General features: G+C 35.5%; 1 protein-coding gene across 10 annotated transcripts in view; it reads left to right on the top strand.

Moving 5' to 3' along the window:
• The window catches only part of CHD6 (chromodomain helicase DNA binding protein 6), a 147,082-nt gene that overhangs the window by 43,432 nt on the left and 89,373 nt on the right, over positions 1-14,277 (top strand). For 5 of the 10 annotated variants that reach the window (XM_087929195.1, XM_087929193.1, XM_087929194.1 and 2 more), the window contains one exon: positions 3,608-3,931. The exons of 3 other annotated variants lie outside the window; for them this stretch is intronic. The gene's annotated coding sequence lies outside the window, so the exon portion shown is untranslated. Of the gene's footprint in view, positions 1-3,607; positions 3,932-7,785; positions 7,955-12,001; positions 12,052-14,277 lie in introns of those variants that run through there. 2 more of the 10 variants (XM_087929197.1, XM_087929200.1) reach the window with 2 other exon arrangements.

Here is a 14,277-nt window from a genome sequence, read left to right as displayed (position 1 = left end):
TAATTGGTGGCTTTATATAATGATAATGTTCCATGAAGTTGGTATTGACTCTTAACAACCATATAGATTTTATTGAAAATTACTTGTCCCCAACCTGGTCCTTCAGGTCTTCCATCAGTGCACCCATTATGCTATTACTTGAGGCCATTTACCTTGCTTCAGATCATCCTCTCCATCATCCTCTCCTCTCCTCTTTCCATCATTCTCTTCTTCCCTCCCCTCCCAATCTCTCCTTTGTAACACAGTTTTTGTTCCTGGCTTCTAAGGGTTATATTTTAACTGCTTATGTCTAAAGTATATGCAAATACATTGATTTGTGACCACAGCCTACAAAAGTTTTGTATTTGTAGAGACAAAACAGGATATTTTTTTTATCTTTATAAGTAGTTAGATAAAGAATAATATATAATTGTGCAACAAATACACAAAGACAGTCAAAATCACTCAAAATGCTTCAGAAATTAGATTTTCTAGATATGTGGCTATACTGCAAATCACTTTCTCAAAGAAGGCCACAGATATAGTCACTCATCATGTTTTTGTTATATTGTCCTTGATAATGATGTTCAAAATCCAGTGAATGGGACGTGCACTGAGTTGGGGCATAGCCATAGTGTATAATTAGTTTTGTCAATCAGAAATGATACTGTCACATTCTAAGAAAGTTAAAACTTTAGAATAATGCTATGTTGTTTGCCCTGGAGAATAAAGATTTTCTAAACTCTGTTTGTTACTAATATGTGAAAACTATAGTTTAAATCCAAAATATTGCTGTCAGAACAGTAAGCAAATCACATTATTGTTTTACAACCATACTTCTGCTATATGCTTCTGCTATAATGCCATTACTGCCTGGCAGGTATCTGAGAGTATAGATGTGGTTGTGGTCTTACTGGAACATGTTTTTGTAGGGGTGGTGGTAGAAACACAAGGGAGCGGGTAAAAGTCTGTTTGCTTATCTTGGCATAGTGATCTACAGTTATATTAGGAAAAGTTTTAATTTTGATTGAATTAAATTGTGATTCAAAATTAAGAGAATAAGATAGATTTTTAGAAAAGATTTTACTTTCGTTTTAAAATATCTTTGAATTGGCATCCTTCAGTCTCAAGAGACTATGGTATCGTGCTCTGAAAAGAGGTCCTAAAACAGCATCTAGTGTGGGTAAAAAGGCCAATTAGAGAGTGGCAAGCCCTTCCACACTGAAGAAGATACAGTCTGTCTCCTGTCCAGCCCCCCGGATTTCACTGGTTCCGGGACTGCCTCTTTGCCTCAGCCTGCTGAATGAGTGTCTCTTTGAATTGAAGAAGGCCATGCTGCATTTTTAGCCTCCAAGCTGAACGATGAGAGGTCCTAGTGTTGATGTCCATTCCCAAGGCCTTTAGATCCTTCTTGCAGATATTATATTGCAGCTGTGGTCTCCCTCTAGAGCGCTTTCCCTGCACTAATTCTCCATACAAGAGGTCTTTTGGAATCCAGTCATCAGCTATCCTCACAACATGCCAAAGCCAGTGTAGACATCACTGTTTCAATACTATATACATACTAGAAATTTCAGCACATTCCAAGTGGCAGCTGAATTGTGCTATTTGGAACTTTGTTATGCCAGGTGATGCCATTTTCCCATCACCTGGCAAAATATCTTTAGAGCATTTTTAAATCACTGTCCATGAAGCTTGTGGCAACTCTAAAACATGCATCCTGACAGCCTGTTTATGTATGTATATGTGCGTATGTATGTATGTATGTATGTATGTATGTATGTATAAATATATAAATATAAATAAAAACAGGCATTCAATAGGGGAAACTTTTAATGCTAAAATTCTGAGAATACACTTATGTTACAGGTAGTCCTTGACTTGCGACCACAATTGAGCCCAAAATTTATGTTGTTAAATGAAACATTTGTTAAGTGAGTTTGCCCAATTTTATGATCCTTCTTGCGATGGTTATTAAATGAATCAGTATAAGGAGTAGTACAATATTATGTGGAAAGTTAAAAAAATCAATATCAGAAGGAAGAGGCCATTTTTCTTTAAAATATCATAGCAATTAACTTACCTTGACCAATTCTTTGCCCTCTAACAAAAAAAACCGGAATTCTACTTTATTATTGTAGGTTATAATACAGGTAGTCCTCAATTTATAACAGTTCATTTAGTGACTGTTCAAAGTTTCAACGGCACTGAAAAAAGTGATTTATGACTGTTTTTTACACACCATTCCCATGGTCATGTAATAAAAAATCAGACACTTGGCAACTGGCTCATATTTATGATGGGTGCAGTGTCTGGGTTCACGTGGTCACCTTTTGCGGCCTTCTGACAAGCACGTCAATGAGGAAGCTAGATTTACTTAACAACTGTGTCACTAACTTGACAACTACAATGATTCACTTAAACAACTGTGACAAGAAAGATTGTAAAATGGAGCAAAACTCAATGTTTCACTTAGCAACAGAAATGTTGGGCTCAATTGTGGTCATAAATCAAGGACTACCTGTAATTACTACCTGTAATCTGGAAAGCCTGACAGAGATTTTCTCTTTCTCCCTTTATAGTAAAGGAAATAAAGGAGTGCAGTCTTGATTTTTTTTCCCTCCCTCCCTCCAGTCTATCTGTCCTAAGTTGATGTTTATACAATAGTTGTTGAATTCCATATTTAAGGCCATCTCTCTATTGCTCTGTGGATGGCACCCAGGGAATCTTAGCACTGAAGATTAGATTGGGAAATTAACAAAATATTAACAATATTTCCCTAATGGAAATATCCATAAAGTCACCAGGAAGTAGTTCATTTATTATCTTTCCTTACTACTGCAATTATAAGACCCTAGTTTGTACTCAAAAAGAATATAAAATATTCAAAGTGCAATTACAGTACATGGGCTATCTATTGTATAAACAGAAACAATCACCATTGAGTCTAAAATTGAAGCAATTTCTAAAACTATAATAGGATGATATTAAAAGCTCTGTAGAAGACGACCTCTTGTCTTAACTTGTTTCTGGATGTTAGGTAAATTTGACTTCCAGAGAAAGGGTGTTCAATAACATGAGGGCTTCTTGACTCCTGATCTCAGCCCCCCCTGATTTCATGGAATCACCAACTGTTTTTCTTAGAACTTTCATGTCACATTTTGAGAGAAATGATTTTGGAGGTACCACACTGCCATACAGAATAAAAACAGCACTTTAAATTGCTCTCAGAAATCTCTTTGCAATCAATGTAAGGACATAATATAACAAAAATGAACTCTTGGCCCGGTTTGTAGATGGGTACATGCTTTGTACTAGCTGCAGTTTCAGGCAGTCTTAAAAGCAGTCGCATGCAGAGCACATTGCAGTAATCCAGCCAAGTGTTAATCAGATGAGTTTTTCTTGCAAGATCCTTGCAATCTAAGTGTTACATTTGAAACTGGATAGAGGTTCTCCTGGCCACAGTCATTTGCCCATCCAGCTGTGAGTGTCCTCTGGTTGGAGACTAATACACAGAAATAGTGCCTTTCTTTCAAGAGACAGTACTAGAGATGACAAAGAACTTCTATGAACAACCAGCGACTCCATCTTACTCAGTTTCAACTTCAACCTGTTTCTTCCCATCTAGATCCCAACAGCTTCCAGACACTAGGACAAGACTTTGACTGCATCATTTCTGTGATCCGGATGGCCATGTACAACTGGGAATCATCAATATATTGATGTTGCTACGCTCTGAACTGATGGATGACTTCTCTGAGTGGCTTCATGTAGATATAAAAAGTAGGAAGGAGAAAACCAAGTTCTGTTGCATTGGATCAGTTTTTCCTTCTCTACAGCCATTGACTAGAACTATCCATTGAGGAAGGAGTGGAATCATTGGACACAGTGCCTTGCATATGGTCTGAAAGGATACCATAGTTGATGGTATTGAAGACTACCGAGTGATCTGGTAGGACCAGAAGGTTTATCTTTCCCCCATTGAGGTTCCAGTAAAGGTCATCAATCAACAAGCAGTTATTGCCCTTAATCCTGACTGAAAGTGACCCATACATTTCTCTATATAACATCTCATCAGACCCTGAACATCTGCCCCTAAAAGAAAAGGGTTGGAGACAGGGTGATAGTTGTCCCATAGAAGTTAAGTTTATCTAGATGTTAATACTTTTTAAAATACTTTTGCGTATATAGTAATTCACCATCAGATTTTCTTTAATGTTAGTGCCAGTTAGCATAAACTAAAAATGTAAAGTTTCTGGACATTTTGGAGCCCGGAAAAAATATATTAGTTTTTCTTCAGAACAGCATTTCATATTGATAGAGAGCAGGTTTTGTTTAGTTCTAAAGAATTTCAGATAACTGGACTGATAGTAATTGATACATTAAAATGGTGTTCTTACCCTGTGATAACTAGTAGTACAGTTTTTATTTGCTATGATGTGTATATTTAGCCATTATAATTTGCAAACTATATTTTGTATGTTTAGTGCAGTTTGTTAGTCAATCCAATTACAGCTATTCAACAAATCATGTTTTAAGCAAATTATTTTTATTTGGTCAGGAAACCTAATTACTTCTTTATTTTGAGAATAAATAAAAAGCTCACCATCTCAATATGATAAATTTATAATTTTTTTCCTCTTATGTGTTCTTTTCTTAACTTTGAAAAAGGCTGGTGACTGTTAATTATTGTGTTATGGCTGCCATTTATTCAGAGGACCAGTTTTCCTGAGCAATTAATTTTTTATTTAAGAATACCATTATATGAAGAAATAATATACAGATTGTCCTTGACTTACAATCGTAAGTGAGACTGGAATTTGTGTCACTTAGCAATGTGGTTATAGAGCATGATGTCATGTGATTGCATCGCTTAGTGATGGCAATCATGGCATTACCCATTGCCATCAAATTCCAGCCATCATTAGCTGAGGACTTACCTCAATTTAAGTCATTTCAGATCCCAAAGGTGCTTTTTCAAGAGGCAACTGGACTTTCTGGGGTTTTCTTTGAAGACGTTTTGTTTCTCATCCTAGAAGGTTCTTCAGCTCTGAGCTGAAGAAGCTTCTTGGATGAGAAGCGAAACATCTTCAAACAACTGCAGCTCCCCAAAAAGCTTGAGCTACAGTAGGGCAAGCAGCTCCAGATATGTGCAGTTCTGGGGCTGCTTGCCTTGTGAGTGCATTGCCAACCCACAAGGAAGTACAGGGTGACTAAAAGGACAGAGATGGGGGAAGAATACGCAAATAGGCTTGGGGTTGGAGCTAAGGGTTAGGGTTGCAAAGAAAAAGCCTGAAATTGCTTGTCTTGTCTCTGAATTTTCTCAGTCATCCAGGTCATGGTTGTGCCAAAGGTACTTTTTCAAGAGGCAATGGGACTTTCTGAGCCACAACATTGCACAAAGTTTCAGCCACCTCTGGAAACCTCAACCACCCCAGCTCAGCTCAGCAATGTGACATAAAAGTGGGTTTTTGTCATAAAGAGTTTTTGGGGGCTGCACAAAGCCCCCGAACTGTAGTGCAGTGGGAAGGCTTGACCCAGCGGTGTAGCTACAACTGCCCCAGGAAGCCATAGCCACCCCTACCATCCTGCACTCTTAATCCCCTGCCACTCCGTGATCACCCCACCACCCTAGCTGACTTCACCATCTTATTGCTGCGGCTGCTGCTGAGGTGTGCCTGGTCTTTTGTAAGGAAGCTGCTGGGCATGCAAGGCCATCTTCTCCAGGGTTTGTGAGAAAACCACCATGTACCACTTGGGGAAGAAATATTGTGTGCTCAGAAACTGCCTTGCACAGGACCAGGCCGGGATGCTTGGTCAGCAGCGGAAACAAGAAGATGCTGAAAGTCAACTAGTATAATAGGGGTTACAGAGTGCAGGAAGATAAAAGAACATATATGGGGAAGGAATAGGCAGGTGGGAGAAGTTGAAACATTCCCTGAGGTCTTAAGTGTGAGCAGGCTGCCAAGGGCCTGAGTTTTATTACATGACCATGGGGGTCCAGTGACCGCCATAACATACCTTAATTGGTTGTAAGTCTGTTCAGTGATACTGTAACATTGGTCATTGAACAAACGTAAGTCAATTACTACCCATAGACATAACTTGTTTGATTTCAATTATCAGAATTTCATGTATATTTATAGACTGACAGCTTTTTTTAAAAAAGGATGATATTCCTCTCCTCATAAACTAATTGTCTTGTTTTCCATTCCTCGTTTAACTCTTACAGAGTCAATTCCTTTTTTGCCCTACCTACTACAAACTTTTCTTTATTTTCTGCCCCTCCTTTCTTATAAGAAAGTACCCAAGTAACTCTACTGATTTTAGTAGAATGCAAGCAATGAACCAATTTATTCTAAAGCAAATCATGGCTTAGCACAAAATGTGCTAAGTTTGTTTTTAGCCCAAAGCACTAGCTGAGATGCCACTAATTTACTCAGCTTTAGAAGGATGAGTTTATGTGCAAATATAGCTTGCACTCTTAGCATTTTTAAATTTCTTTCTCTATTGCCATTTTAGAAGACATTATTTTTCAAGGTCCCTTTCACTGCTTATCACTTCTTCTACCTGCATTTTTGCCAAATGAAATGCTAGAGAGCAGAGTATTTTCTTGGCTGACATGAATGTTTGTGTACCCATTAGCTCTGAATCTGTTTAAATTAGCACTTCTATTTTTCAAGGACACATATGCTGGAATGTCTGATAATCTCATTATCTGCTTTTTATTTGGCCTTCTGTTTCTGAATCTTTCACTGGCTACATTATCATAATGTACAATACTTGCCCTGGTTAACTGAATATTATATATATATATTCAGCTCTGTTGTCATAAGTAAAGGCTACAAGACATATTTGTAAAATACGGGAAGTAAAGTATAATGTTGACACTTAGTCACATGATAAATTTATGCAGGGATAACCTCTGTTTGAAAACTGTATACATTTTATTTTGGAATTCATCGGGGATACTATTTTTTATAATAATTTTACTAAACATTACAGTTAAAAAGATAAAAACTAATACAAACTAAAAAATAAAAGAATAAAAAGAAAAGTGCAGAAAAAAAAGAAAATATAGAGAAAAAGAAAGAAATAACTTCTCCCTTCACCACAAGTACAAACAGTTGTAGTACGTTATCAACTCCTCTTAAAACATAACTAATGATCTCTTCAAGGATATTCATTCTTTAGGACAACTTAAAGAAAACATCTTTTCATTTCAAATTTGGCCAGGATACTTCTACAACAATGAAATTATTAACAGCATTGAGATGTTTTGGGGACATTTATTTATTTATTTATTTACAATATTTATATTATATTTAAGCATGTCTATAGGACTCCTGAGTCTATAGCATTTTCTGATGGAGAAAATCTGGGACCAGTGTGAATAGTATCTGTTCTAAAGTAAATAGATTTTTACTGATTCAGAATTATTTTTCTCTATACTATATGTGATGTGTCTCTGAAGATTCCCTGGGGAATGGAAACTGAAATGTTGTTACAGAAAGAAGCAATAGTGAAGGAGGGTTGTAAAATAATATTTTTAAAAATAATTTAAGTAAAGGCACTGATTTAAGAATGGTTTCTTTTTAGTTGGTAAAAAAATTGATTTGGGATGCAAATAAAATTTCTATTAGAAGTTGTTTTATAAAACGTAATAGAGAACTTAAAAAGAAGTCAAAAGAAAAAACAAGCTATTTTAAATTAAATAAAGAAAAAAGAGAACTAATAAATTATCCAGAGAAGATACATATTTCTCAACAAATTAAGTTTTTACCACAGTTTTATCTATGTTAACAGGTCATTGACCATGCCACCATTGCTATGGCTATCCCAGCTTTCGGTGAAGGATTCTTGACAGATGTTTTCGTGTTCTGAAAAATATTAAAACATCCTTCTCCCCCCCCCCCCCAGACTTCCTCAGGGTGGGCCTAGACTCTCGCAGTCCAACAAGAGAGGATGTTCACAGGTAATTATACCAATGTCCCTTCTCCGTTAGGCAGCTGTGAGAATCTAGTGTGGGGCTCACCAAAGCCGGCATGTCCCCTGGGAAGGTTAGGTCTGGTCCTTATCCGCCTGCTCTGATACAACCCTCTGGAGCACCCGTCTGCCAAAAGCCGAAGATGTGAACGGTAATGACGGATAAACAGGAAAGGAGATGACCAGGTGGCAGCCCGGCAAATCTCCTCAATAGATGCTTGAGTAGCCCAAGCTGCTATTGTGGCTATACTCCTAGTGGAGTGAATTGTTCGTCTACTGGGCACAGGGAGACCCTGAGTCTCATAAGCTGATGCTGTGCAGGATCAAATCCACCTGCCCATAGTTGAAGGGAAAATCTTGTTTCCTAACGAAGCCAGTTGAAAGGAAACAAAGAGAGATTCCGTCTTTTGGAATGAAGAAGTCCTTTTAACATAAATCTTCAGTGTCCTGCAAACATCCAGAGCATGCCATTTCTTCTCCAGTTCATGAATTGGGTTAGGACAAAAATCTGGTAATACCAGTTCCTGCGCTCTGTGGAACAAAGAGTTAATTTTCGGAACAAAAGTGATATCAAGTCTCAGAACCACCCTGTTATGGTGAAAGATGCAAAGATCTGCCCTAACAGAGAGTGCTGCCAGTTCCGAAACCCTTCTAGCCGACGTGATGGCTACCTTAATAGTCATGAAATGCAACCCAATAGTTCTTAGTGGCTTGAAGGGAGTTTCTGTAAGAGTCTGTAGGTCTTTGGAGAGGTCCTAGGTAGGGTACCTGTGGACAACCGGAGGACATAGATTTGATGCCCCTCTGAGAAATCTGCAGACTAAAGGATGGTAAGCAATAGATTCCAATGACCCCATGGATAAGACAGAAGACAAAGCTGCTATCTGTCTGTGAAGTGTATTAGGCGACAGTCCCTTGTCCAACCCGTCCTGCAGAAATTCAGTAATGTCCCCCATAGAGGCTTCCATGGTCAAACAACTAGTCTCATTGCACCAAGTGCAGAAGGTCCTCCAAGTTGCACCATAAATGCATTTGATAAAAGCCTTTCTAGATGCCTCTATAATATCTATGACTCTAGCAGAGAAACTGTTCTTAATGATCCCTACACTAGACTCTCGCAGTCCAATGAGAAAGGACGTTCACAGGTAATTATACCAACGTCCCTTTCTCAAAAAATTAAGCTTTTACCACAGTAATTATCTATGTTAACAGCAAGAGAAATGGACATAAAAGTGAATTATGCAAATCAAACAAATTTGAATGTGCAAATAAACCAGGAAAATGGTTAGGATACAAATTACGAAAAGAACAAGAAAAGAAAATAATACTGAAATTATAAGAGATACTGTATTAATGGACAGTACAGGCATTAAAAACATTCATCAATGTTATTCTCATTTTGTATAAAGACCTGACATTTCTTTAGAGAAAATAGATGAATATCTAAAGAAACGAAATTTACCAAGCATTGCAGAGGAACTGTGATATATTATGAATGGATCTATAATAAAAAGGGAAGTTTCTGAAGCTATAAAAAAGAAATAAACTAGGAAATGTTCCTGGAACAGATGGATTATCAGGTTGTTATTATACAGATTTTGAGAATGAACTTTTACAGCCTTTATAAAACATGATGAACTCTATCTACAAGTAGGAAAAATGTAAAGCATTTGAAAGAGGCAATATTGAATTAAAGAGGAGCAAGATTTCATTTTAACAACAAACTGAATATTACTGAATAATAACTACAAGTTGTAACTGTTATTATTTTAAAATAATGTTTATTAAACAATTTTTCCCATATACAACATCATTTCCATTCATTGCAATGCTTCCATGACAGTACATATACTTTTACATAAATCTTAACTATTTGTACATTTATCTATATTCCTTAATCTATCTCTGTTGTAACTTTAGCTGACAGATGGAAAATAATTTTTCAAGAATTTATTCATGAGGATTGATGTGTTTTTTAATCAGAAATACCTTGGATATTTTGGAATACTTGGAACAACATAATGAAAATGATTGATCTTAGATGAAGAAAAGGCCTTTGACAATTTGAACTGAGTTTTCTTATTTAAGGTTCTGGAAGATAGGAATTTTAGAGAAAATTTCATAAAATGGATAATAATTATTAATGAAGATTTAACAAATCCCTATGAGATACAAAAGGAGTAAGACAAGGATGCTCGCTGTCCTAACTCTTCTTTATTTTGGAATAGAATAGAATACTTTATTTGGCTGTGTAGCCACTCTGTGTACATGCAGAGCAATAGACCCATGATGATCATCATCATAACAATGAATGGTAAAGAAGATAAGGATAATAATAATGCTTCACATATAATATAGGTAAATATACTTAGACATAACACAGTATTATTGTGAGAATTAAGTGTTCAGTAGAATGATGATACTCATTCTTTCCAAGAAATATTGAATGTTCATGAAATACTTCATAGAGATTTCAAAATGAGAGTATTATAGTAGTAAAGATGAAAAACTAAATTTATAACAAGGGTCCTTGCAAGAGACTTGGTGTTCGTTCTCGAAGATCCTTTAAAGGGATTTGAAATATTAATGGGCAAATTACTATGTTTTGAGATTAATAAACAAGACAAATGTGAAAATAGAAGACCAACAGAATTGATAAAGGTAAAATACTCGGGTACCCTGACAAATAAGAGTCAGTTTGATCTAGTATTTCAGGCATCAGGCTAGAAACCAGGAACCTGTCAGTTCTAGTCCTGTCTGAGGCATGAAAGTCAGATAGGTGGCTTTGGGCCAGTTACTCTCAGTCTACCATGTCAGGCTCAGGTGAAAAACTGGTTGGTCAGTTCCTTGGTTGATCTGAAAAACCTAGCCCAGGTCTTGTATTTGCAGGAAAAGTACTAGGAAGAAAAAGAAAAAAATATATGGCACATGTGAACTGTACATTACTTCAAAACAATCACGTTAAGGTATGGAATGAAGTTTAAAAAGATACTTTACAATTGGAGAAATTACAGCTGTCATTATTAGGGAGAATTTCAGTGATAAAAATGAAGTCTTACCAGAATGATGTTTTTGTTTCAAAAAATACCTGTTGTGACAACTGATGCACCATTTAAACAATGACAGGAAAAAAAAAACATGAGCTATGAAGTGCTTCAAAATGCAGAGGACTGGGTTTATCTGATTTGAAATTGCATTTCAGTTTGGGTTGGATGATAGAGTGAATGTTGCTGAGAAACAGAAGGTTTTTGGAGTTAGAAAAACATGATCTGAGACTTGGGTAGCAAGGATATTTGTGGTATGACAAAGTCAAGGTCACTGTGAATTTTAAAAACCATTATGTTAGGTGTAACATGTTGAGAATATATAGATGCAAACCTAGATTGCACCCAAAAATATATCTGTGGCTGTCACCACAAGGAGCATGTGATAGATGAGAAATAATAAGCAAGCACAAATGGTTAACTTGTGAAATATTAGAATTTTGTCAAAGGGAGAGTAAAATAAAATTAAGAGAACTGAGGGCAAAGAGATATAATTTTCAATGGTTTTCTTACAATTCTTAGAAAGATTTAAAGTACATAAAAGAACTTTCATTTGAAATAGAATTGTGAACAAATAATGAACATGTAATTGTTAACATATATAAACGTTTGTTGAAATTTGAAACAAGAATAAGTGAAAGAACCTGAAATTACATATGTTTCATTCCCCAACTAGGTAACATAATTTGTACTAGCACTTTTATTACCCATTGAATAATAAAATGTCTGCAAGAAAACAACCAAGCTCAGACAGCACTAAAGACACCATAGTTCAATCCTGAGCTACAAATATTCTCTTCTATATGTTAAAAATCTGTATGATAAATTTTTCATTATATAATATAAATTTTTGCTAAATTTTTCCTTATATAATATAAATGGAACAATGGGAAAATATGTAGCTGAAAAGGTTGAAATTCACATTATATATCAGTGTATAAAAACTCTTTAAGATTATAATATAACCCAATTTATTCCTGCAATTTCTCCAGCAGGCCCAACAAGATGTAGGGTCAAATGGTCCCAACAACTTGACCAGAAGGTGAGGAGAACCCTATCAGAGGACAATGTTCAAAAACTCCACTCAGCCTTTATTACAGTTTTGTTCAAGAATGTGTCATGCTTAGGAAATGACAATTAATCAAAGAGAATAGTATAACAGGCAAATGATTATCAGCAATAGTAATAAAGAAGGACTACCTAGGATATATTCAATTGATTATTACACTTATTTGGAAACATTTTTGTTCATGTGGGAGGTAGCTTTTTGCCTGAATTACTGCTTGCAAGAAGATTTTGTTGCTTATTTTATAAAATGCTTAGCCAATTTTTAAGAAATATCTATATAAAAATATCCTTGAGAGAAGCATAAAATCATTTCCAAGAAAGTAATCAACCAGCCAACCAACCAATCAAAGCTTTTGTGAGAACCTTCTGATGTTCACAAGGTAATCATTTAGAAAATTGGGTAGTCTCATTTGAGATTTAAACAGAGAAATTTTATTTGGATACTTAAATAGAGAGAAAGAATTTCAGCATATCTATTTGTAAAAGCCCAGAGATGATCAGATGCATGAAATTGGTGTGCTGGAAAATTCTGCAAGCAAGAATAGGACCAGATAGTAAATCTGTAGATAATAAGAAATTCTTCAGTCCTTATTGTTATTACTTTGCAGTTATTTTTAACTACTTTTATTAGTAGCTATAATCTGAAAAGTGACCATTGGCCATTCATATTAATTGACTGATGGTTCTGTAGTAGGAATTATGAATTACATGGTACAATGTATATATAGTATTTCTAACCATGCTAAAATTTATATGCGTAAATTTTCAGAGGTGAGGCTGTTGCAGCAGATACATGATACTTGTTTATAGTATGTTTCCATACTGTTTTGCAGCTCAGAGAATGGTTTCCCAAACAATTTGCAATATATTAAAAAATACATAAAATAAGTGTTATAAGCATGTAATTGTAAGCTGCTCAGGGTCATTTGGTTGAGATGGACAGCTATAAAAATTGAATGAATATTAATAATATAATATTATAAATATTGAGAACAAACATTCAAGACAAAGAATATAGGGAACCTAGAGATGCCTGAAAACCATGTGAAGTAAAGTCAGTATAAATTTGACTAATTCGAAACGAATTTTAATATCTGGATTCTTTCCTTGAGAAAGGCCTGTCTTGAGTTGGTTCAATAAAAATCGGGGCTTCCTTTTGCTTTGGGCATCAGTGAATTAATAAATTATTAATATTCTTTCACAAGTTAACAGTACTAAAAATTAAGTTGGGATAATAAGGTGATTAAGGAGATACCAGTCATGCAGAAAAAAATAGAGCAAGAAAATGGACTATAATAAGAAAGGAGATTAAAAGTTAGATTTTGCTTCCAGGCTATAGGAGGAAAAGGATGATTAGATATTTAATGAAAGGTAATTCTATTTAGTTGCATTGCTGATATACAGTATATCTAGTATGTCTCTGACTACAGTTCTTAGGAATATTAACAATAGAATGCTCCTGCTTGTGGGCCTCTTAAAGGCATCTCATTGGCCATCTAGGGACAGACTGTTGAACAAAAGCATTATTCAAGTGGTGTACATTGATCTATGCAAATGAACTTTTTTTTTATAAACCGTGAATTGACGGAAAACCAGTTTTGTGAGTTTGCAGCAGAAACTGGCTATACACAGTGCTGATTAGTTAGGATTCCATGAACAAATAGTCCCTTCTTGTTGCAATTTGCAGCTTTTAAAAACCTGTGTATGTTATTTTTTTTAAAAAAAGTTGATGCATTAGAATTTAACTGCATAAGTGTTCACTAATACTTTTTAAAAAAATCACTGAACAATAGGCAGGAGCAATACTTAAAGCTAAAGCCACATTTTACGTTTCTCTTAAAGGTTTCTGCCAATTGTTTAGCAGAGTTTTGAGATAGTTAAGTTCACCTCATGTGGTGGGGTTGCCACTTTTTATTATAGATTAACTTGAATACCTTTGTTTTTATGTTAGAGCTACCTATCCTTTATAGTCATTCATTTGAAGCTTCATGGTATCATTTTGAATGGATTCAAATAGGTTACTTGCAGCTTAATAGAAGACCACATGCTTTGTATGCAGAAAGTCCTGAATTCAAATCATGAAATTGCTAGTTGAAAAAGAATAACATACAACAAGGAAGCTGTGGAACAGAAGGGCCTAGCCTAAGTCATTTTGATGTCTGTGGCAGAACAGTAAATTCCACTCATTTATCTCTGTAAA

Source organism: Pseudonaja textilis, chromosome 3 (assembly GCF_049901715.1).
Source record: "Pseudonaja textilis isolate UNSWEBS1 chromosome 3, rPseTex1.2, whole genome shotgun sequence".
Classification (NCBI taxonomy): domain Eukaryota; kingdom Metazoa; phylum Chordata; class Lepidosauria; order Squamata; family Elapidae; genus Pseudonaja; species Pseudonaja textilis.
Note: the sequence above shows the minus strand (reverse complement) of the source record. Positions and strands in the feature narration are given on the sequence as shown.